At 39.3% G+C, this 23,355-nt stretch overlaps 1 protein-coding gene across 6 annotated transcripts in view; it reads left to right on the top strand.

Moving 5' to 3' along the window:
* The first annotated feature begins 9,210 nt into the window (after nt 1-9,210).
* NAALADL2 (N-acetylated alpha-linked acidic dipeptidase like 2) overlaps nt 9,211-23,355 on the top strand; it is a 488,624-nt gene continuing 474,479 nt past the window's right edge. For 4 of the 6 annotated variants that reach the window (XM_075761530.1, XM_075761531.1, XM_075761536.1 and 1 more), the window contains exon 1: nt 9,414-9,536. The gene's annotated coding sequence lies outside the window, so the exon portion shown is untranslated. Of the gene's footprint in view, nt 9,268-9,413; nt 9,537-9,588; nt 10,042-23,355 lie in introns of those variants that run through there. The other 2 variants (XM_075761534.1, XM_075761533.1) reach the window with 2 other exon arrangements.

The raw sequence follows: 23,355 nt of genomic DNA, 5'->3' as shown, positions 1-23,355 counted from the left end.
CTGTTAATATCCCAAGACAATACCAACTGAAATGAGAATCAATGAAAACGCTAAACCACCCCTTCTGCCATCTGGTAAGAGGTACTGAAGCAGTGCTACCTCTCACATGGTCCTTTCTGGACTCCCTCTGCTTCCCTGCACTTCGGCTCTTGTTCTTTTATTCCAGTCAGCGTCTCCAGCTACTGCTCACTACTTCTCCCTTTGCCCAGCATTTAACAAAAAAGCAAGATTTTTTATAAAATTGGCATGTATTTCTCTTTACCAGTCTCGACTATGGATTTGTCTATCCTGATTAGAATTAAAGCCTGTGTACCACCAGAACTGGTGCAAAGAGATCCAGTGGGATTGAGAGTCATGTGTTTTCATTTAAATTGCAATCGCAGAAGTGTGTTTGAGATGAAAAGGTTTGATAACATATTCTTTACACTAGCCTGCATTAGGATAAATAAATTGGGTACAAGCTGTGCTTTAAAGAAAACCTAAGCCCCAGACAAACAACCCCCCAGTTTATCCACTGTAAACTGGATTGGGTTATTGTATTGGCATGACTTTACTTTTGCCATATGCACCAAATGGGTAGCACTGATAAAAGCAGATATGATGTTGATGAAATTCTGGTGTCCTATTAGGTTTGCAATTATCTTTTAGCGTTTGCACTATTTGACTCCCTGTATTATAGTTTGTTTGGGTATGTAACAATGAAGAATTAAGCTAGCAAATTGCAGAACAAACTTTACTGCACGGATTTCATGCCGTATACGTTTTTCCTGTAAAGCTATATTGGGACAGGGTGTTGGCAGACATACTCTGGTCCATGCCAACCACCTGAAGCTACCTTTGAGATCAGTTGAGCAGTTCACTGCTGTCTTCCATCCTTGTACCTTATGTAGTCTTTTATGTCAATGCAAAGGAAATAAAATGCATTCAAACACTGGGGTTCATCATTTTTAAGCTAACAGAAGGCTCCCTTTAATCACAAGACTAGGTACAGATTTAAATGTAGGCTTCATGAATGCTCTTACGTAGGGGACTTCTAGAGAACAGAACCTGCTCTGCTGTGGGTATAGAGCATATGATGGGGCAGAAAATGCCATGGAAACAGCAAAGAGGGTACAGCACTTGGGTATTCCACAGGCATTTTAGATACTTAGGTTTGAATTATGGCAGGCACAGGCCTCCTGATAGCAACAGAATAAGGAATGTGCAAACTCTTGCAAGCACAACTCGGAGCAGGTGCAAGGAAACAATCCTAGTGCAGTGTGATGGGCTATCCCTGCTGTGGATAACGCTTCTCTCTGACTTTACAAAAGCTACGAGGTCCTGGAATGGAAATAGGTGTTGATCCGTTATTGTCACCTGCCTTTATAGTGGAAGGAAACTAGACCAAGGACTTGCATTGCGAGCCATAAGCTAAATTCCTCTGCTTCTGCTCAGCGCTGTATTGACAGGTCCTGTTGCATCAATAGGATGTAATTAATGACTTGAGCTGCAGCTTCCCAACAGGTACACAGGGGCCTGAGTCTAACTCTGTCACTACACCTAGAGTACAGTTTTGCTATAATTATGGGGTTTTAAATGATATTTCATTTTTTTCTGCACCAGTCCCCTGGTGAGTTAAAATTGAAATGTTCTTGATTCTGTTGATTTATGTGAAAACTGTAATGCCATTTTATCAGGTTTTGATTTTAATTAGCCTGCTTCAGGGAAAGGATTAACATAGCATGTATAGTCCCTATTTAAGTGTACCCAGTATTGTACAATAGGGGAGTTTGTGCCAAACAAACAGCTGGGCCCTGCCCAGAAGAGCTTATATTCTGGTGGCAGAAATAAAAATACACAATAAATACAAACACAGAACAGCATGTGGCCATTGTAGTTGGTATTAAATAGAAAGAAATTATTTTTTTCTGTTTCTGTGGCTTTTTTTCCTGCAAAGTGTCTCAGAATTATCATGACTTGTTAATGTTTCTTTGTATAGATTACCTCTTGATACCCTCCCCTTCTAAACATAGCTCCTATTCCAATATTCTGAATATTTAGCAGCTGTCTTTGTATAACTTGCACCTTCTTTCCTTGTTTTAGAGTCTCTTGTGATAACTTTGCTTCCAAGTTATAGAATCTCTCCACCACTGATGTTCCATATGGTCACTTCATTCATATAGTTCATTTAATTAGATTCCTCTATAGGGAAGCATTGCACTGGGCATAGGCTCTAGTGACTCTCCTGATGGATCGCTGGGCAAAGCCCCCACTCATTAGCACTTTGATTAGAATGTGGGTTTAATTATTTAAATATTTATGAAAAATATTCACAACATATGTTCAGAAAGCAGTGTTAGATATCTTCCTGAAAACATTAAAAAAGCCTCACTAGAAGCTAGTGAGGCTTACATTTGATTTAAAAAAAAAAAAAAAATTAGCTTTCTTCCTATTTATAAGCAACAATAAAAACATTTGGACAAAGCTCTTATTCACTATTTTCTTACTCTTCTGACAGTTAACTTGTTGGGATGAATCCTTCCCATCACGTGCAGGCTTTTTTTGTGTCTTGTCAGAGATAAGGTGATTGTGTGGAAAAACAATGATGATAGGGATCTGCAATTACTTGTGACTGATGAGCATATCTGACATTGTTTCCTGGTATCCACTGATACTTCTAGGAGGCAAGAGCAAAACAGACGATTTCCTCTGCTGGCACAGTATATGTGTTATGTTCAAGATGCTGCTTGCCGTGAGGTTTTGGGCAGGATTGCTACACCACAGTAAAAACAATGCGTGTTTGGGGACCAGTCTGCTAAATGTTTCTGTCTTTCAAGCTGGTACAGTATGAGTAAAGAGAAAATGAGTCCTGTGAGATGAAGAGCTCTTTCGGTTGTCAGTCCTCCAATTAACTCTGTAAGGGCAAATCAGAGCATCTTTGATGTAAAGGCCATCTATCTTTTCCTCCTAATATGAGTGGTGGCAATATAATTATTTTGAGTGGTGGAAGAACAAGATTCTCTCTTTTTGGGAGAAGTTTGTTGTCTTGACTCAAAAGTATTGGTATATGCAAAATCAGCACTGGGTCCTGTAGCAGGTTTAGTTATTTTAAGGTGAGCATTTAAAATATATATGAGATTTTAAAGTGTCTGAGAAGTTTTGAAAATGTGAACTAGTCTAAGTAAGGCTGAGGTCTTGGAGCCCAAATAGCTACAGACAAGGTTTCAAATCTACCACTAACCCTCAAAACTACCTCTATCTTGATGGCTTAAATGAAATACTGTTCTGTGGAAGGGTAAGAGGATAATATTTAGTTTAACTGCACTTTATTTGGTACTTCACAAAATGATCAGTTGCAGGACAATCATTAAAATCATAGGCTATAAGTCACTGTCCTTTGAAGTAAATTATACATTGCAAGATATGTGGGTCTTTGTCTTTTATCACACCAAATGAAATGTGTCTAAGCCAGTGGGGTTTTTTTAGGTTGTCCCTTATTTTGCTAGACCTGCTGCTTTTAAATCAAATGTTATGATTTAATAAAGAACAAAAACTCTTATCTTTGTGTTGGTTTAAAAATTGCTGGTTTAAGTTACTTTTCTTGCTAAGTACTGACTGTAATGCAGTTTCTGATGAAATCTACCAATTAAATAATTAGGGGTTGTTTCCCTCCTCTTCTCCCACAATCTCCTTCAGCAGTTACCTCTTTTGCTCAAAAACAACTGGAGGTCAGGTTATGTGAAGAAACCCCATGATGAGTTAAATGATCAAGACCCAGAAAAGCCTGAAGCACTGAAGTCTGTAGTATTCCTCCTCCGTTTGGAACAAATTACTTATCCCAGCTTCAAACCTCAATGGGGGTGAATATAAATTGTTTTTTATTTAGTCTTAATGTTGTGTTCGCCGCCCTACCTGTGCTCTGAGTATTTACTGTAAGCGTGAGCCCTGCAGGTTGCCAAATGACCACTTGCAATGCTCTATCTTCTGTTCCTGTTCTAGTTTTATTGCGTTAGCCATCCTGGATTAGAAGGCGAATGCTGTGTGGAACGCGAGGTGGAGAAACCTGGAGAGGGGGGAGGGAAGGCTGCCTGGAGAAGAGCAATGTATGCATCTCATGGTGAAAAGGCATAAGAGGATCTGAAACTGCTGGGCTTTGGTGAAAAATTGGATAGGTGAAAAAGAGGTTATATTCTATAAGCAAGATTAAAGGAAATTAAATTGGAGGATTAAAGCTCAGGTTCTGCACTCTCATTTTCCATTTCAAATCACAAACACCTTCTAAAACCCACCACTGAAGTGATTATTTTTTAAATAATTAAAAAGGCAGGAGGCAGGTTTTCTTCTCCATAATCTGTGGTTCTAAGCTTTATCATAGGAACTATTTCTCTTGTGAAACAACTCTGTTGTGGCGACTTGCTTATTGGATGTGTTGATTATATTCAGTCATTTACATCTCTTTAATGAGTTGGTCTATGAACATCTTGAATTGTACACTCTGAATTGTTTTCATAAATCAAAATTACTTGTTAGGAACCCCAAATCCTGATTTTATCAAGTCAGTGACAAAAGAACTTGCTTCTGGTAATGCATGAAAATGTCCACAACAGCCTCAAAGACTCTAGGGCAAATGCTGGTATTTCCCCTTTTTCTCAGTAGTTCTAAAATGGCAACTCTTTTGATTAACAGAATAGAGGTTGTTTATTAGAAAATAACTCTTGAAAGACAGTATCTGGGGACAGTGTAGACAGGGGAGTGATTCTTTAGGAAACAATCTTGTTCTCTTTTATATTCTTGTAATCTGATAGGAGAATGGAGGCAGAGGACGGGGGGGGGGGCAGCGGGCAAGAGGAGGAGACTGTGTTCACTTATTGATTTGCAATTAATTTTTTAAATTGGAATAGTTCTCCTCCTCTCCCCCAGCAAAAGCTGTATACTAGAGGTATTTCCTTGTACCAATAACTGCTGTCTATCCTGGGCAGCTATCAGAAGCCAAAAACTTAGAGTGAGTCCTGTTGTCCATAAAAACTACAAGCTTTGAACACTTTAAAAAAAAAAAAAAAATTATAAATCAACTATGCACAGATTTTGGGGAATTATGTTTTGCAGCTTAGGATACGGTTTTCCTGAGCAGGAGGGAAAAGGTTGAGAAAGTCCATTGCAGGAATGCATTGATAAGAAATGGTGAACTCTCATTTCATTTCAGTATAATAGATTTCAAATTTAAAAGAAAACGTGGTACTTCTATTAAGTAGGGAGTCGTCATCTTTACAGAAAAATCCTGCTCTAGTTTAAGCTTGGACAAAAATCAAAACAGCTTGCTTTTGCTAGTTATTCTACTTTGTAAGACATAGATCAAGGAATAAAAAGAAACTCCAGGCTAACTGTAGAACCACACAACTTCTTTTGCATCACTATGCACTACTTAAACCATCGTTCAACATGAATTAGACATTCTTCCAATTGTGTAAAGCATGTGTGCTTAAATGCCTGGTTTAGGAGGCATTTCACTGCTTATGGGGTAATGAATAATTAATGGCATTGTCTAAATATGTTGCATTACTCCTTGTTTAGTTATCCTTTTCTAAATACTTGGGGAAGCCATGCCAGCCTTCTATGCTTAATTTTGTAATCTTCTCACTTCCATAATGCTATACAGTTCTGCTGGCCTCAGTGGATTGTATTTATTGTATAGTACTGCATTGTATAGAGAGTAGAAACATATACTGAGCAAAACTGGAGTTCTGTTAGGGGGTGCATTGAGGCAGGTATGATCAACGCTTAGGATGCTTGATACATAAACAGGAACTAGCAAGTTTATATGATCCATTTAATGTCTTTATTCTTTAGAAGCTATTGCTAATAGCAGACTTTATAGGTAGATAGCACTCATTTTTGTTGGCTTGTAGTGTACTTTTCCGAATTCATTATTTAAAAGGTCATTTTCCAAGGTTGCGAGGTCTAAAATGACCATTCTTGGCAGCAGTTCCAACTGTCTGTTCATTTCATTAATTTCTTGCTGAATCATGGATTAGTTCTGTGAAATACATATATCCAATTAATTCCTCGGTATAAAAAGCAGAGACTGTTCATAAAAAGGAATTTTAAACCTTCAAACTACATTTGGCAGATGCTTTTAATGGTATTTAATTTCTTGTTTTCCCAGGTGGGGTTTCCATTATTTAAATGTGTGGTGTCTTTAGCCTATGTAAGGAAGTAAGACTTGACATTCCAGGCATGCTTACAAGTCCTCTTGGTCTCAGAAGCTTCCTTGATTAAATACCACAGGAGTGGACGACAAGGGCCAGGACTGTAGGTCCCTTTCAGATCTTTAAAATGACAGTGACAGTTTGAATGCCTGCCTTCTGCAGTGGAATAAACAGTCCTGCCAGCTACAGTGATCCATGTCCTCAAGCAAGGACTTGAGAACATCACCCTTCATAGTGTCAGTCTGTAAACGTGAGAACTCGGTAGGATTTTTCTTTATTGTTCGTAGGCTGAACTCTTAAAAATGAGATTTTTATATGAATATTTCTAATATGACCCGAAAAAGCAGCATCTTAACCGGCAAGTACTAACAGAGCCACAAGATGGCACTTTTGCTTCACGTAACTACTAAAGCTCAATCACTTAGCAGGCTGGTAAAAAAACCAAAAAGAAACAAACAAATCCAACTTTAACCTACAGAAGAAAAGCGAGCTTATTCTTGTTAACAGAAATTTAAAGTCAGTAGTTAAAAAGAGCAAATGGATTCCTTTCAACCGCACCTTTCTTGTAAAGCAGAAACTCTTTTCCTTTCTGCCTTGTACAGTATCTCACGGCTGACTTAAATGTCAGTAAAGTCTCTTTGAGGTTAACATTCAACTTTTCCATGTTTCCATGAATATTTCCAAATTACCAAAGATATTTTTGATAAGGCAAGATGCACATAAAATCTCGTGTTTTCTATGGATGTGCTAATTTTATGCATTATTTCCTCTCAGAAAAGCTTTTGGAAGGTTTAAGTTTATATTTGATTGTCTCGCATGTTCTTTTCTAGTCATGTCACAAAGTTTTTTGTGAAATGTAATTCCTTGGAGTTTTCTTCTTCACAGTGTAAATCTATTTTGGTATTCTGGATGTTGGGGCATCACTTGCTTTTATGTGACTCACTTCTGCAGTATGTAGTCCTGATGTACTATTTAAAAAAAAAAAAAAAAAAGTTGTTTCTTTGCCAGCTGACTCAAGCTTCTCCTGTTGGCTACACCTCTGTACTATGGAAAGTAGAAGGCTTGCTTCTCCTGCTGCCTGTAATCAGGCCAATCCCTGGCAAAAATGTTGGGGGAAGAAGAACAATTAGAATGACAGGAGGAAGATGAGGGTTTGGGCAGCAAAGTCAATCTAGTTTTAGCAAAAGGGTAACGAAAATTTAGATTTGAGTGACTTTTTGCTATTGCTCAGAGTAATTAGGAGGCCTGTCCAGGAATATTTCACTAAGATGCAGCAGAGGCACGAGACTCCATACAGTCAGCTTTGTGGTTACCTTACACATTTGAAGCCTTGTGTGAAAGCACAAGGAGTCATGGCTGGCGTGCTGATTTGCTGTTGGAGACGATTTCTCTGTTGCAGTGTTAGCTCACGCTTTTGCCATATTTTGGACTATCTAAAAGTGGTTCAGAGCTGAAGCCAGGAAATGCAGAACGCTGGTGGAAAATCTGTTTTAAACTTCAGCCTCAGTCTTTCACATGGAATGGGCACGATTGGCTTAAGTTACATGGCACAAAACCCTCAAGTCTGTACTTATGGTGTGATGTGACTAACAAAACAAATGTATAGCCCCTAGGTTAACCCCTAGAAAAGAGAAAATGTAGGAAGGAGCACAGAAGGTAACAGTTCTTGCAGGAGAAGAGAATATTGTGAATAAAACCTTATGAATCATGTTTTGAGTAAATTTATTTGTACACATAAATGCCTGATAGATTTCTGTTCCATTGCACAAGAAAACTATGCCTTCAGTTGCAGTTGTTTTACTTCTGCTTCTGCTTAATGTTGGAAAAACTGCTTTATTAATGAGGATTGTAGATTAGTTCACCTGCTCTTCAGTGATTGCATTGCTCTGTGCTTTCTGAAATTGCTTTCAGAGCTATAACAGTCCAACCAGACTTTCCCATTAATACTTTATTAGCAGAAGCTACTTCTGTTATAAATGCCTGAAATTTGCTTTTCTGTCTGCTAGTATGTGTACCATGTGCATGGAAGATTTTTGAAAGACGTTTTCTGCCTTCTCTGCAGTAGCTGTTGGGTTAAGATGCCTTTTCTTTTTTTTAATAGTAGTTCTTATCATCCAGTGGGGAAAACATCTTAATTGTTCTTTTTTCTTTTTTGCCCTGACATGGGGAGCGATATGTCATAAATGTCCTTCTGGGAGATGCTTCTTGACATATTTTTCCTTTTTTAAAATGAACATTTCTATCACTAATTCTCTTAGGGTAAACAATACTAACCCTGACTTCAGTGACATTTAACAGGCTGTTACTTCTCCTGCCTTTGAAGACAGCTGAGCTCTGTAGCTTGTGTGGTAGCATCCAGGATTACAGGACAAATTGTAGATTTAGGACAAAATGAACAGCAAAATGCTTCCAAGCAGAACTAAGTCATTAATCTGTATTGAGGAAATTCCTTTTCATAAGGAGTGGGTATTGTAATTAGACTGCAGTCAAGATCAAAGTTTACCTATGGACACTAAGAGGCTTTGTGAAAGCAGTACAATTACAGCAGTTCAGACGCTCGTGTTGTTCGATCTTGCCGATATTTGTCAGACGCGTGACCGTGGTGCTCAGATGTTCACTCCCACAGAGCTGTGCTGGGAAAACCTGCGGGTCCTGGCTGGCTCTGGGTGCACCGGACTGCTCACATCCCCCCTCAGGTGGTGGGTCTGTAGGTATATAGAGTAACTTGTATATGCAGAAACCCCTGCGTACCAAAAAAGTCTTTAAACCAGGCTTAAACACCACTGTGTCTGTCAAATGTTATGAATCTAGACAGTGAGGCAGGGAAAATCCTCTCATCGTGCAGGAGCTCCAGCTCCAGGCTCTGCAGCCCGAAAGCCGGTAACGGCCTCGCCTGTAACCTGCACAACCTGTTGTCGCATCGTGTAAAAAGCTTTCCACAGTTTTCCTCTCCCCACGTTCCCTGGGACCGGGGTCCCGCTCGTCTCCTACTCCGGCCCCGGTCGACTCGGGGGGCGGGTTAGGGGCCCTCCGGCAGGCCCGGCCCGGCCGCTCACGGCGGCGGGAGCAGCTCTCCGCGCAGGTATGGAGTTCCTGAGGTGGGCAAGCCCCGGCTGCTCCGAAGATGGAGCCGAGGGGAGTGCATGGCTCCCACAGCCCCCGGCCTGCCCCGCGGCGGGGGAAAGCCCGGTGCCGCCGCCCGCCCGGAGGGCCCCATCCTGGGGCGGCCCCTGCTCGGCCGCCGGCGCCGCGCCGCTCGGGGAGAGCGCGCTCCCCGCTTTACGGCTGCTGAAAACCTCCCTCGGCGAGCGCGGGGCAGCCGTACGGCGCTGGGGCACCCGGGGCGGGCAGGTAACGGCGCGGCGGCGGCGGCGCGGGGAGGAGGCGGGCGGGCGCCGCTGTGGGGACACCGGACCTCCGGTACCGGTATATCCCCCCACACCCCTCGGGCGGGAGGCCGGTCCGTCGGTCTGCTGGCAGCTGTGGAGCCCGGCTGTCAGCCGGGGCTCGCCCTCACGCCAGCGGGCAGCGGGCGAGGGGGGAAACTTTGTCAAAGCAAGGCAGTTCCGTGGGTGTTTTTCTAAAAGTAACCGAACTCGGTAAAAAAAGTATCTCCGCGCCCCCTCCCCGCCCCGCCGCGGGCTCCGTGGCTGCTCCTCCCTCCCCGCCGCGCCCTGAGGTGAGCGGGGAACCGCGTCCCTCCGCGCGGCGCCCGGCACGCGCGGGCGCTAATCGCTCCGGCGCTGCCATCGGCTAATGACGAGTGATTCACCCCGCGCGCGGAACGTAGAGCCTTGAAGTCAGCACCGGTGTCTCCTTCCTGGCCTGAGTAACGCTCCGGTTTGCAGCATCGCAGGTAAATCTGCATTGCCCGTGCGTCCCACACACATGGCGTGAGCCGCGCTCTGCCGCTCCGCTTTCACTCTGGGGTCCGAGGAGTTTATTATTTCCTTTCTGTTCACTTAGCTATTTGGAGAAATTGGACGCAAGTGTTGTCTCGGCTAGATTTGGAAATAGAATCCTGTGTGGAATTATGCGTTAGCTCCTTAAAGCTTTTAAATATTAAAAGAAAAACCCGAGAACGTAGTTATGTGGGACATCTTGAAAACTTTCTGGGAGCCATCAAAACAATTAACTGGATGAAAACACACTTTCCCCTCCTTCATTTTGTAAATGCCTAGGTTATCTGCAACACAAATGAGTAATTCCGCTGGTTTCGGTATAGGATAACACTGTAGTCGTGCTGTGTGATCCATAGTGTCTTTGGTTCCTCCATCCATGTGGAGCTCCTTGACTTCAGTAGGTTTCTGTACGGTAGGTCTCCCTTAACTGACATGGCCTCAAAATTGTAATGAAAACGTGCTCTGTAAAGGCTGTGGAGTCGACGCTTGCAAACAGTGCTGAGGCATCGTGCTGACTTCAGCTGAAATTGGCAGCATTGTTGCTAAGTCATCTGGACAGAAATATTTAGGGAAGAAATAAAGAATTTAGATTTTACCCTAATACAAACAGCCCATTTCATGTTGGTTTATTTATTACTTGGTACATCTTTCTTGCATTTACAGGCAAATTTATTTGTTCAGTGCTTGGCATATGGAAAGTATTAGATGACTGAAACTGTAATGATGCCAGACTCTTGTATATCAAGCAATACTATATATATATATTTGTAGAATCTTAATCTAAAGAGCTCTCATGAGAGTCCCAGTGCATCCGTAATCCAACATTTATCTCTATTTTGACAAAAGGCTGAACAATATCTTAGGAATTTTGGTCTTGTACATTCCTAGGAGGTGTCTTAATTGTATGATGATCTACCATAAAGTTAATCACCTGAAACAAGCCAGAGAATGATCTTTTGTAGCAGACCTTTTGCAGTTTTTTTTTTTTACAGCTGGAATTTTAAATTAAAAGCTGTGGAGCTATACACACAACAGTTTCTTAAAAAAAGGAAAAAAGTCCTGCAGAAAACCACTTTTCTCCAAGTTACTTTTCTCCAAGTTGGATCAGGTTTTTCTTGTTGTAAGTGTGTATTTAAATGTTGCAATTTTTTCACATACATAAAATAAAAAGTGTTACACTGTTGAAGATGTTAACTGAGACAATATTAACAGGCCAAATTGCTCAATAATGAAGAGATACTTCTGTTTGTGCTAATGGAAAGAGTTGAGTCCAGGTTGTTTATCTAAAGCAGGAAAAAGGATTAAGCGGTAAAAACGTCAGAATTGTCTAAGTTGATAAGAAGATGCACATGGTTCATATGAGTGTCACAAGCTGCAGATTTTTTTTTTGTGGTAGCAGCTCCCAGTAGTCATGCCGAATCATATGACTTCCCACTCTGTTAATCTTCGTAGCTGAAGCCTTAGCTTGTCACTTATTGTGGTACATACCTGCATTGGTTTTTTTTCCCCTGTCTTAAATAACCTCTGGGTATGAATACAAACTAGACAAAAATAGACCTTTAAAGTGCTTTTTCTCCCCTTTAATAAACAGATTCATTTCAGATGAGTAGTTCTTGGTGATGCACACGTAACCCTCCAGGGAACGTGTGCTGTAGATCTTCATTATGGTTAATCTGTCAAATAGACGTCTTCTAGATGCTCAGACTTTCACTGGCTCTGGAGCTCCTACTCTAAATGTACTTTTGTTGGCCAGGATAGAATTCCTGCAGTATGATGTATTTCTTTAGTATAGAATTGGTGCTTAGGCTATTGTGTTTTGTGGTGTTTCTGGGTTGGGGGGGGGGGGGGGGGGGGGGGGTTGTGGTTTTTTTTAAATTGTTGTTATTTTCCCCACTGTGACATTTGCATTGGTGTTTAAGCACATGCATCGGTATATAGACATGTATTTATAAATGAGTTTATTAGGAGTACGCAAGGTAATATGAGGAATTCATTGATAGGTGGCTCTGAATTAGTGATAAAACTTAGAACTGGGATCCTGTAACTTGCTTTCCTGTGCAGATAACTCTTTGGTTTACTGATTTGTGAAACAGCAGTCTCATAACACTTTCCTGAAGGTAACTGTAACTACTCCAACTATGAAACATAGATGTTATCTCCAGTTGTGAGATACAGAACAGATACTCAATGTCTTTTTTTTTTTTTTTTTGAGGGGCAAAATTGTTTCTTTTTCCTGCCATATGGAGATACAGTGTTGCCATTCACTAGTGTTTGACTTTTGCTGTGTGTTTGATCTATTGGAAGTAGCAACTTTCTGGGACTGTTTTTGCATGATTCTTTGCCTTATGCCTCTCAGCATGAACGGGTAACTGGTGTCAGGAACATCAGTCATATTTATTCTAATACTGTATGCCAAAAACTTCTGTTGGGTGGCCGTGTACAGTGGGGACCAACTTTATGTTTATATCTTCTGTATAGGTTGCTGGCAATCCAGCAACCTCTGGCTCTGTTTATGGACTGCCAATAGCAGGAATTGCAGAACAGTTTCATGTTGGTGTGAGGAAATGGACTTTTATGAGTATAAAATTTTTGTGCTAGCACTTCCATGGAACGTGCACCACAGCTTAGTTCACAAGACTGCTGTGTTAGTTACTAGTTTCTGCAGCAAAACTGCTTTGTTGATATTTGTATTTTGTTTGGATTTCCTGTATTGTAAATTTCTGAAATTTACGTATGTGTTCTTTTGATTGCAAACCAAACTTCCTTGAATTCAAGTCCTCTAGGCATGATATCTTTCTTCTGTCTGCTTATATTTCTCTTTCAAAAGTAAGATTGCTAGAGCAGTAACGTAAGCACTTGTTTTTGTTATTGACTTCTGTGGTTGTGTGTCTTTTGGGTTGTGTGGGTTGTTGTGGGGTTTTTGTGTGTGGGTGGGTGGTTTGATTTTTAAGTCCGTACTGGTTTTAGATTCAGAAGTTTTAGATTTCCAGAGCCATGTCAGCATAAATGCACATCAACACAGCTATACTATTTAACAGCAGAAAAACTTCCCACTCCTACTATGCACTGAAATCGTAAAGTGAAGTGAGGAGAAGAAACATTTTCCTCTCTCCTGTTTTTCCCTCTAATTTTCTTTAAGATTTTCATGTTCCTTAACTGCACTGCTGAAGTGGTTGAAAGTTGAAATTTGACGTGGAAATTGCCTCCATTGAGAAGTAACGCTTTGTTCTGAGTTATGATCAGTTGAAAACAATACACTCTATTCTTGGAGCCTTAGCGACATGTGCATTAAAGCACTTTGTTTCTCCTCAAATATGCATCTACTGGTTCTGTCAGTTGTGTATGTTTGGTTAACATCACTGTGCAGGGAAGTAGGAAAGGTCATAATTCATTCTCCAGTAACTATATGGTTCCTGTAAAGCAAAAATCAAGTACAGCTCTTACAGCTTAGACTAGGTGCAGAAGAGCAGTTATTTTCTATGAGCCATCTACTAGCCATGGGATCAGCTGGTCAGCTGGAATCTAGCAGGGGGAAAACAAAGTTAAGACTTGAATATCTGAAAATGTAGTTGAGAAGTAATCAAATAAAGGCTCATGAATGCTGCTCTGGTTTCTTGTACAAACATGCTTGCAGTTCTGTGGAACTGAGAAGGGCAGAACATGTACAAGAGCTTAATAAAAGTGAGAATATGCTATTATTTATTATTGATCCATTAGGTGTGTTGAAGATCGATATCCTGACTTTATGGACATTGGTTGTTGACCTCAGTGAGCCTTGACTTTTAACTCAGACTAGTTAACTCTAAACTCTCTATACTAGTATGTACAGGGTTCCTCGTTTCTAGAGAGCCAAAGGATTCAGCCATCATACCATTCTTCTGTAGTTTCTACTTGAAAATCAGAGGGAAATGCCACCCAAGCACATGTGTGTAGGGAGAGGGAAATAGGTAAGTGTCATCTGGGAGGTTGAATTGGTAGGATTGTTGGGTCTGTTGCCTTTTTTCTTTCTTCATTGTTTTTTTGAGCTTCTCCGCTAAATATTTTCCATGTAAGTATGGACTAATTTATGGGAAATCTTGAGGAAAACACTGAATATGACTGAGCAGAAAATGTGCAGCATCTTTGTATTTGACACTAATGAGATCACTCCAAGAATCCTCTGTCAAGTTTAGGTGTTCATACTTCAAGGAGGGTGTTGAAATCAAAGAGAATGTGGAGAACTGTAAGAATGAATAAGGGTTGAAAATAATTCCTGAGTTAGAAATTCCAAGAGCTCAATGTGTTAAATATGAAAGAGAAAGGCAAGGAGGGACTTGATTGCAATGTTTAAGTGTGTGCATTGTGAACAGAAATTCTATGATGAAGCAGAAAGTGATGGTATAACAAGATCCATTGGCTAAAATGAGCCAGGCATGGAGAAATGCATCTTCAGCAATTAGGGTAATTTATTGCAGGTTATGGTAGGTGTCGTGGTTTAATCCCAGCTGGTAACTGAGCACCACACAGCTGCTTGCTCACCCCTTCCACCTTCAAGGGGATGGGGAGGAGAATGGGAAAAAAACCCTACAACCTTGTGGATTGAGATAAAGACAGTTTAATAGGATAACAAACGTAGAGAATAATAGTAGTAATAACAGTAATAAAAATGTATATAAAACAAGTGATGTACAAATGCAGTTGCTCACCATCTGTGGAAGGAAAACCCCAATGCCCAGTCTGTTTCTGAGCAGCGATCCCACCTCCCGGCTAGCTTCCCCAGTTATATCCGGGCCATGACGTTCTATGGTCAGGAATATCCCTTGAGCCAGCCTGGGTCAGCTGTCCTGGCTGTGCTCTCCCAGCTTCTTGTGCACCTGGCAGGGCGTGGGAAGCTGGAAAGTCCTTGACTTAGTGTAGACACTACAACTACCCAACAACAGCTAAAAACAGCAGTGCATTATCAACGTTATTCTCGTACTAAATCCAAATCACAGCACTATACCAGTTACTAGAAAGAAAATTAACTCTTATCCTAGCTGAAACCAGCACAGCAAGATATTCATCAAAGGAAAATTTTAATTTATATGTGAGATTTTTCATTCAAGATGTATCTAAATAAAAATTGAAGGCCTATATTTGTGTTTTATGGAAGTCAGAGCAGATGATCATAGTATTTTTTTCTGCATCTAAATACAGGAATCTATATAAAAAGAAAATAGTAATATATGGCTCTTTAACCCAGGATACTGTTGAAATTAGAACAGAGCTGATAGACATTTCAAAAGTCTTGAGTTAACTAAAATGCTTGGAAACAATGAACTTGGTTTAGAAGTTCTGTACTGAAGATTGCTAGGTCATGTTGGCAACAAAATTCTTCAGCAACGGTAAGATGTCATTAGGCCCAATTTCTGTGTGTGTTGGTCTTGGCCATTGTCTGTAAATACTAGATTAACGTGCCAGTTGCTAAGATTCCTTAGAAATTTCCATGAAAGTACTGTGGAAATAAAGATGGTTGTAGTCCAGAATTTGGGGGGGGGGGGGGGGAAGGTGAAATTAAAAAAAAAAAAAATCCTGCTGTCACTGAGTAACTTTCATAGAAGAGAGCACTTGGGCTGCTTCAGAAAACTACTGGGTACAACAAGCTGGTTAACAGAAGAGCCTACTCTGTGTGTGTGAAGTATTGGAGGGTTTGCAAGGAGGGATTTGTAGATCCTGTGGAGATTTCGGGGAAAATCTGTGCTATAATGCATTATCTCCTGCAGTGTAGAGCCAGCAGGAATGTTCTGAGGTTTTTAGTGTGCTCAGTTTTACATGCCTTTAGCGGGCGATGCTTTCAGGTCTTCAGCTTAGTGAAATTGTAGGCAGCATAGGGAGAAATAAAAGAATGGTAAATCAGAATAGTGAAACCTGCTTTTGACACTTAGGTTTGACAGGAAGAGCAGAAATCAAGCTGAAGTGCAAGTCAGATAAGATATGACTGTCTTGTATAAACTCTTCAGATTTTTGGAGAAGATATCAGGAATCAGCCTTCAATATGATGAGAGGATCATCAAAATAAACGAAAAGGACCCAAGCCAACGCACATCACTCAGCGAAACCTGTCTTTTTGCTTAAATCCCTGAAGATACTGAAGCAATGACCAGAGGATTGATTAGAAATGTGGTTTGGTGAACAGAATCATTTATGCAGTGAGGACCAGCTGGTTATAATACTGCAGCAAATTAGAGCAGGAAAAATCTGTGGCTGGAAGGAGTTTTGAGAGTCTGAAGATGATTGTGCTTCTTGTCTCAAGTAATAACATGCAAGTACCTAAAAAAAAAAAAGTTTTGTGATACATGCTGGAGAGAAAGCTAGATATTTGTTGTACTATTGATCAATGTAGGAGTTGTCTGTAAAAGTTGTGTGTTTGGGTTTTTGGTTGAGTGGGGTTTTTTTAGGGCTCAGTCAACAAATTTTAAGCCACTTACTGATAAGAAACTGTGCAGTGAAAAGTATTTAATGGCTTAGGAACCAGTGGATGATAGATGCATGGAGTGCTTTTGAGAAAAAGAAAGGTATTTCAAATGCTGTAATTACAGAAAAAGCTGCATGAGTGCATGTGCAAGGTGCAAATGTTTGGCCAACCATTATTTTTCTCCTTACTAATAGCAAAATGAAATTCATAGGTGTGTACATATTTTCCTTCAGGACTACTTTTATTTTTTAATGATTTTTTTCTTGTTTAAATTTAGGCATTTCATTTAATGTTCTAAGTAGCTCCACACAGATTCTACTTTTCCTACTTTATATTTACATTTGTGTTAGGGGTTGCCTAAATTTGTTTCAAGCTCTGTCTTTGTAATGGTGATAAAAATTTAACTTTTATGAAAGAGAGGATTTTTTTTTTTATGCACAGACTTAGGCTTAAGACTATTGTTAGTATGTGTGATACAAGGTGATATAGGCCAAGTTTATGGTTTGAAAAGATTAACTTTGGTAAAACCATAATGAGAAGTATCTGTATAGAGTGATGGGCAAGAGATTCTTAAAAAAATAATGATTTGCAGAAAACCATGTGTATATTGGCAATTTCTAAGTAGACTTGGGTGTATTTATCTAGCCATTATATTTCTTATTTTACGGATGAATATGCTAAGTGCTATTCAGAATTATTTGGCCATATGTTCCTGTTTTTATGGAACTTCATTTTGCAGACTCTTTATATAAATAAAATTATTTTCTTCATGATGGCATGTAGTAAGAGGAAGAAAAAAGAATGTTATTTCAAATGTTATACCTTTTGGAGAAGAGCAGATGGTGTTTGCATGTGGGGCTTCAAGTAAGTTTTGAAGCTACTGCTTAGTTCCAGATTGTCTAAGTGAAATTAGTGTTTCTAGCTCTTCCGGAGCATACCAGGTTATATTACACTTGATGTCAGTGTGCTTTAAAGTCAGCAAAGGCAGGGAGTTACATTGACCCTCTGTAGCTTTATTTCACTGTGTTTTCTGTATAATATGAATTGATGTCCATGTGTAGGCAAGAGTCGCTTGCTCAAAACTTCGTGTGCCTTAGTTTGGCAAGACAGGAATGAGATGAGGCGGAATGATCTGAAGTTCTTACATCTTCATTCATGCCTTTTTGCAGATGAGCGTAACACTTGACTCTTCCAGTCTTTACGACTTCCTTCTGTCACCCCAACTTTGTGAAGCGGATGGAGAGCAGTCTCTTGGTGACATTAGTCAGCTCCTTCAACACCTTTGGATACATCTCATCTACTGTCACAGCTGGGTCTCTACAGTCAATTTGATGCACTTTGTGGGCACTAAATTTGATACACTTCCCCCCCCCCCCAAGTAGTTGGCAGATGATTAATTTTCCTATTTGTCTTTTAATATGAAATTTGGAAACTAGTAGTCATGCCAGTTGTGCAAAAAAATGAATTTGGTGGTAAAGTCTCAGAGGAATTCAGATGGGAACTGCACACTGCATTGAAACATTAAATTATTAAACGTGCCTTTTTATAAATGTGTTCTAAAAGATTTACATCTATGAATCACAAACATCATACTGGGTGAGACTGAGGGCAGGGATTTACATTGTACTGCTGTCTAAATTAGTTGTCTTTCACTATTCCATTAGTTTGGGGTTTTTTTAAAGACAATACTTGGGCACGTTTAAAAACTTACTTTCCTTGTGGTGATTTGTTTCAAATATCTTGGTTTTAGAACTATTTTAGTAGGAACAAATTCATATGAACTCTGGTATAGAAGTTATTTCTTGCATGAATATTTGAAAGTGTAATTAGAGGGCAGCAAAGAATATTGAACTTGTGTAGATAGACACCTTGTATCTACAACAAATAAAGGATTATGCTGGGGACTCACATAATTTTGTGATCTTCCTGTTGATACTGGCTATCGCTGTGCGAACCATTGCAGGGCATCTACAATACAAAGGAACTACCTCTGAGGAGTGAACTGGAACCTCAGGGATCCACCTGTATGTAAAAAATGAAATGTATTGTGCCTCTAGCTGGTATAGTAGACTGTGTCTGAGGCTGAATTGTGGAACCATATTAAAATATTAGTGGATTTACTCATTTAGAGTTCTCTAAGAATGCCTGTGGAAGAGAATAATTGACAAATCAGGCTGCTGCTTCCCTGAACTATTAAAGGAGCTGGTTGTGATGCAATGTCCTTTTCTGCATTCTGGAAATGGAACTGTAACAGCCATTTGGACCATGCATCAAGGGAGGAAAAAGAAAAAAAAGTTATAATTAAAAAGATAAGATAGTTACCTGGTGTCAGAAATGTGCCTCTGAAATTTTTATTTTAGTAGTGAGGTGCTGCATTACTGCATATTTTTACTGTATCAGTTGAGAATAAAGCCTATACAATATTGTTTATAGAAGTGCTTACACAAGAGAGGCATATGTTGAAATACTCGGAGAAGCCTGGTCTTGTTTTCAGGCCAAAGTGTTGGCCCAGAGCTGATAGTGAGCATATGTTCCACATGCTGAACTACTGGTTATTCAGTCTTCTTTCTCAGTCAGACAAGCATGTGAAAGTATCTGGTTTTCTCCCTGGGTGGAATGAGAACAAATGCAAAGATATTTTTAAATCAGATTGAATTCTTGTTTTCCTACCAGCTAATCACATATATTAGATGCGTGATGAGCGTCTGCTATTTGAAAAAACAGATAAAACATGGGCAAGTATGTCTGGCACAAGCCAGATGGTTTTATTTTTGTCTTCATGGAAATAGTAAAAACTTACATGTAGTGAGCAAAGAGGCTATGGAGACCATAGTGTTTCTGGGGTGGGGGCGTGGAAATTGTATCTCTAGTTCTGATCAATTACCAGATTTTGCAATTTTAGTACAGAGCTTTTCTCGATTACTGAGTTGTAGCTGCTTTTCACTTTTGTAAAAGAGTTACTTTTGTAACTCTTTGAAAATGAGTATTTTGGTATGTGCTTTCTCACTTTCATCCTTGGTCAAAAAAGGTTTTTTTTCCTCATGTTTTCTAACAGCTGTTTTTCATAAGTGTGTGTGTGGAAAAATACTTATTTCCCATGCGGTCTAGCTGGCTTTTCTGCACTGTTAATACTCCACCATAACAAAAAGTGATTCTGTAAAGACACTTCATTCTTGATGTATTTTGTATGCCAGCACTTAAGTCTAGATTTTGAAGTTGAGTGGATAATTAACTTTGAAACTATGAAAGTTTAAATTCATTAAATTGGCATGTGTATTTTACATGGATTTCAGTTTTTAAACCAGTCCTAAAGAACACTTCAGTTTTCTAGAGCAAACAAGGTCTGCTCTGCAGGAAAAAAAAAAAAAAATTCAAGTGAATTTTTGTTATTAATATGAATGTTCAAAGGTCCAGCACTTCAGAACCAGAAAGTCCCAGGAGCAAATATTTTCCTGGGATGTGGTTTCAAACATAGGATACTTCTGTGGCACAAGTGTGGAGTTTTTGTTGTTTATTTTTTTAAAGTTATTTTTTCATTGTTCCTTCTTGTTTGTAAAAAGGAACATATTGCTATTTTGTTTTTGTTGAGTAATGTACAAATGATTCTTACACATATACCGTTATCCAGGTACCTCTGAGCATAAGGAACAGAAATGAAATACACATTTTCATATATGTAGTGGTTATGTACTAAAGTATGTAAGCATACAAAAATTTATTGATGTGTGTGCAATCTTCATCAAATAGGCTTCTGGCTTCTGAATTTCAAAATAGTTCCAGAAGGTTGTAGAGAATATGTATAGGAATTTTTCTGAGTTCCTATCCTATGAGGAATCTGAGATGTATTAAAGGAAATTGCATTTCTTAGGAAATACATAGTTTGAACAATTATTTCAAACTATGTGAAAGTAACCTGAGACGGTCTCCCTTTTGAAATAAGTATTAGTGTTGCTCTTACAGACTGTGTGTACAATGCTAAGATTGAAACATGTTTATTGCCCAGGTGCTGACAGAGCAGGGTTTGATAGAGTTGTCTTTGTGTATTGGTGTCTGAGAGCAGATGTATTGACTGTCTTTGGAAGAATGGGGTGCTGTGTAAGGGAGCTGTTTTCCAGTCTTCCTTCCAGTATAAGACTTGTATTCCAATACATGAAGGGAGGGGGAAAAAGTATTCCTGAATATCAAATTATAATTGAATTACAGTAGCTAAAATACTTGCTCTTGATGCTGCTTCTTAATGCCGAATTGGTTTTTGTTTGGAATGTCATTCAAGCATAAATGAGAGATTTGAAAAAACTTGCTCCATCTTTCTCAAGTTGAAGTCTATTTTTGAAAAACTGATGTATAAGGACTACTTTCTCCTCTTTGGCTTATTTGGGGTTTTTTTGCCTTTATAAAATAAAACGTCTTTCCAGTTGCATAATATGTTCTAAGTAGCAAAGTCTAAGTAATTTATTCCTTTTTCTAGCGGATACTTTGTGTGATTGAGTTTTTTGAAGTCCAATTCTTTCTACATTTAACAGAGAGACTTCCCCCCCCCCCCCCCCCTTTGGTTGAGAGGAGCTAATTAATGACACTTCCTAGAAAGATGAGATAGAAGTGTTACCAAAAAAAAAGAGGGGAAAAAATTTTCTTGCCCTTTAGTGCATAATTATTATTAGTACTAGTTCAGAAGTCTGAAAATCACTGATGTCCCGAGAAGGCATAAAAGTGCCAGCGTAAAAGATATATCAAAGTAATTGAGTTTTTCAGAATTGAAATAAATGTGATTTAAAGGGAAATGGTCAAGATACTTAGATCTTAAAACCACGTTAGTGGAAATTGGGGTTTTATTCTGTTAGGAAAGCTTGCATTTATACTATTGGTTCTAGAATAAATTAACTGAAAGCTGTATAAAAACTTCAGAGACTATTATTATGGTGCTCCCTAGAGAATGTTAATCCATTTGTTGTTAATCTGTTGTGTCGGACGAATTCCATCTGGAAGCTTTTATTCAGTTATCTCGAGCAATGTAAAGTATTCCAACCTGGTCTGTGAATGTATATCTATTTAAAGTGCAGATTGACACCAAGTTACACAGGTTTATGAAGGAAAGTGGAAAACCCCAGCATTTTCTTTGAAACTATATAGAAGAAATTGCCTTACAGTGATATGAGATGTGCCTCACAAACTGGCTTAAAATGCAGACTGACCCATGTCCTGATTTGTTTGGTGTGGAAACTTGGGAGATATTTTACAAACAAAAGGAAGTCAGCAATCTGGAAACAGATAGAACTTGAGTAATTTGCTGATGGAAACCTAGTCATAGGAATCTTCTTGTCTTGCTGAATAATGCTTCCTAGGAGCATTCTGTATGTACCAAGAAGCTTCTTAATTTACAGAAGCTAATGTAAATATTACCTCTGTCTTTCCTGATAATCTTACTTAAATTTGAGCTTTTTTTAAGACTTAATTTCTGATAGTCCTAGGAGCACTGACTGTACCATAGCTTGCAGTAGTGTCCGTGTGATTTCTGTTTGTTTCAGAACTTTTTTTTAATCCTCACTGTCATGGTATACTAATGAAGGTCTTCAGAGGTTTGCACTGTATTTTGTTATTGCAACAGGTTAAAAATCAAAAGGAAGTGCCAATGAAAATTAATTTAATCAGGAGTACTTTCTGCAAAATTAGTACAGAGAGTCTGGTTTATCAGGGCTTCATAAAGTCAGCAATGCTAAGTAAAGAGGGATTCAGTGTTTGTCAGTGTTCTGGGGCTTTTCCAGGGTGTGTTTTTGAAGGCTGATAGCATTTTTGTAGTACTTGTGTTTCTTTTTACGTACTCCCTTTGCTGTGTCGTGTGGACTGAACAGCAGGTCAAACTTGAACAAAATGAATATACACAGCCTAAAATTTGCAGGATTTTGCAATTGGATGTAATGAAGTTAACCTGTTGGAAAGTGTGGGGGTTTTTCTGTTTTGTTTTTTTCTTTTTTTTTTTTTAAAAAAGTGATGTCTTCCTATTATAGATTAACATTACAAATTTTTTTTTTTTTTTAAATAGCCTGCTACTAAAATGCATGTCTTAATTTGTAAACTTTCAAACTATTATCATTAGCAGCCTAGTATCTTTCCATTATTTAGACAGGAAAACCTGAACAATTTTTATTCCTCCCCCCAGCCACTAACCTTTGTTTCCCTTTTAGGCTGCTTCTGCTGTTGTTTTAAGCCCAAGTTTCCAGAGTGGGGATGCGTGGGTGTATTAGGCAAAAGAAAAGAATTTTATTGGCAGTATATACCAATCCAAAATGAACCTGAGGTATCTGGTATCTAAGGTGTTAGGCTCTTGTAGTGACTGCTTTAGTCAAGCCAATTTGGGGATAATGAAACTTCGATCTCTGGATTTACATCTTGACCACCCAGGGTTGAAGTCAGGGCCCTTGCTCAGCAAAGCATTCCTATTTGAGATTATATGCTTCCCTCTGCTAACTCTACAAATAATGAAGAAGGTTTGCTGAAATCTCAGTGATTTAACCTCTTAATGAGGAGATAATTGCTTCTTTTCATGAATAAAGATCTGCCATCACTTGCAAACTCAGATGACTATAAATTCTTCACAAATGGCTAAACCAAAATATGGGATAGTCAGGGTTGCCCGTTTAGTGGTCTGAATGCTTTAACAGTCCACTCTGACTTTCCTTGGTTGAATGGCAGGAGCTGATGCGAACAACCCCAGTTCTCACACGTGCAGGGTTCCTTCCACGAAGTCCTTATTCACATAGGTTGGCATAGGAGCAATACTTGCAGAAGAGCAATACTTAGATTCTTGAAGTGAGCGTACCATACTAATGTGAGAGTA

This window comes from Balearica regulorum, chromosome 9 (genome assembly GCF_011004875.1).
Source record: "Balearica regulorum gibbericeps isolate bBalReg1 chromosome 9, bBalReg1.pri, whole genome shotgun sequence".
NCBI lineage: Eukaryota > Metazoa > Chordata > Aves > Gruiformes > Gruidae > Balearica > Balearica regulorum.
This window is presented reverse-complemented; position numbering and strand designations above follow the sequence as displayed.